We start from the raw sequence: 2489 nt of genomic DNA, 5'->3' as shown, positions 1-2489 counted from the left end.
GATCTGACAGTAGCAGTAGTAATAACTAGAGCATAAATGCGTATCCATAAGTTTCCTCTCATCGGTTACCCTTTAATATATTCAAGTACCTGTTTGGTTAATCTAAACTTTTATCAATAACATAACTGTCTTGATCTCTAGTTTTTTTCTAGTCTATATGTAAATGGGTCAGACTTCAACGTCTTTGGGAGCGTCTGTTACCTTGTGTCTACAAATAATTAGAATATCGTTGGAATGACCAACACTGACGTCACTCATGTAAGAGTGCCTATCAATCACCTACTAATCCTAAAGAAAGGTCTGCCAGGTATTTTTCAGTGAGGACTAAGTGCAGTTGTGGGGACTTCTCTACAGTACATTCTCTATACGAAACCATAACATAAAGCATACTTCTAAATATTCTGTGGTTCTGAATTTGCTAATATTATTACTCTATGAACTCAAGAATATAATTCTTTCTCAGTACCGGCAATCTCCATCATAGTACTTGACAATATATGCAGATAATATTCGTCTTTGTTATACTTTACAAAGATGTTGGGTGCAAAATCATTATTACAGGTGGTATCAAAGCACCTACCAATTCAGTATTTTGGGGAGGAATCTCCATGTCTCTGTTCCCTTTGTCATTGTTCCTACAAGGACAAAAGCCACAATACTGCTTTTAAACCTATTTGCTTTCACTGTAGCTATTTGACAATCTTGAATCATTTGTGAAATATGTCCCTTTACCATAGACATTGCCTACGTTGGTGCCAAACAGCCGCCAATCAAAGCTTTCACTGCAGATCAAGTTCGATTGCTCCATGCTTTGTCCCATGGAACAGGTCTGTTCGTTGATAAGGGATGCATCATTTTGTATATGGACAAAGAAGTTTTCTCTTGTTTTGGTAAGCTTTCCAGAGATGATTATTCTGAATGCGTTCCATGGTTGCGACACGAATATTCCCCATTCCGATTTGCAGCAGCCCTTTGATATACATAAATTCAGAGAGGTTACTTGACAGGGTGTCCTCAAAAAGTTTCTATTCTCTGACAGATTTAAAAACTGACTACTGAATGAAGCATCTTGTTTTGAAGGGAGACATGATGGTCTTCTTCGTATTTTCCTTATTTTGTTGTATCTCTATTTTGCTGATACATGTCCATAATGTTAATACTGTAAGGATTTGCCACTCATTTTTACTTGCATATTTTGTGATCTAACACTTTTCTCATATTCCATTTGATCACTAAGTGAAATTATGTAGAATTTTTCGCTGGCTCCATCAGTGTATGGTGCCAATACCGCTATCATCTTCCCAGTACCAGATCCACCGTGTTGCTAAATTAATATCTACCATAATATCTGAGGGAGTTGATAGTCTACGTATGTTCTTACAGCTGTGCTCAGAGTGAAGTTTCATGGTCTCAAATTCACAAACCACACTTTACTCTTGGACAAAAGGAAAAGAATTTTGAAAATTCTGAATGGGTTCGAAGGTTGCGTTCCAGGGAAGGAAGCTCAATCTTTTCACTGTCTGTCGACTGAACATTTCTTCTAGGTAGTAGTCTGTCTGCGAGAAAATTTTGTCCATGAGTCATCAATCTGAACCTCCATTGGTAGGAATTTTAGCGTGAACTCTGGTACAGCCGCTTGTTGTACATCTGTTCCTGATACTAAACATACATATTTCACCATTTGAACCTTGTTTTTTAATTTCATGCGTCTGTGATATCCCGATCATTCAGGGATATCGAAGCTTTTCTGTTAGAGAATGTATTCCTAAGTAGTGTATTATGGTATGAAGTGAAATCGTGAGCATAGTCACACTTATTGCTTTTGCATTGTTCCTTTGCCCAAAAAAGACATATGTGGAATCGCCGGCAAAGCATAGCATGGCACCCATTCTTACTATTGTATTGGGGGCATACACGTAACCCAAATTTATCTGGTATAAAATTCAGTGGGATATTTACAATTTGTGTTTGTTCTAAATTATTTGTTCGCAGATTAGGAATGACATAATCACTATTTACACAGTGTTTAACAGTTTGTTGAGCAGCCTTTACAGTATAAGGCTTTATTGCTACATTGTTTCCTGAATTGTTTATGTGCTGACTATTTAGACTGCTAATCTGCGATGTACTGACATTGTCGACTGTAGACCAGTATGGCTTACTAGGTGAATGGCCGATGATGCTGACTGTGAGCCTGCTGAGTGGGCGGTCGCAACTGGCGAGTATGACCTTGTTGAGCTGATGACTCTTGATGCTGACTGTGAGCCTGCTGAGTGGGCGGCCGCTGCTGGCGAGTAGGAACTTGTTGAGCTGATGACTGTTGATGCTGACTGTGAGCCTGCTGAGTGGGCGGCCGCTGCTGGCGAGTAGGAACTTGTTGAGCTGATGACTGTTGATGCTGGCTGTGAGCCTGCTGAGTGGTTGGCTGATGAAGTTGATCCCCAGTTTCCCATTATAGATTCTGTAAAAGAATAATAAAAATGATAATT

At 39.2% G+C, this 2489-nt stretch overlaps 2 pseudogenes; both read right to left on the bottom strand.

Moving 5' to 3' along the window:
• LOC119592441 overlaps positions 1-2489 on the bottom strand; it is a 103182-nt pseudogene that overhangs the window by 18362 nt on the left and 82331 nt on the right.
• Positions 460-2489, bottom strand: part of LOC119592763 — a 16864-nt pseudogene continuing 14834 nt past the window's right edge.

The sequence above is a fragment of the Penaeus monodon genome, chromosome 30 (genome assembly GCF_015228065.2).
Source record: "Penaeus monodon isolate SGIC_2016 chromosome 30, NSTDA_Pmon_1, whole genome shotgun sequence".
NCBI classification, from domain to species: Eukaryota; Metazoa; Arthropoda; class Malacostraca; order Decapoda; family Penaeidae; genus Penaeus; species Penaeus monodon.
The sequence above is the reverse complement of the archived record's forward strand: the minus strand, read 5'-3'. Positions and strand labels throughout refer to the sequence as shown.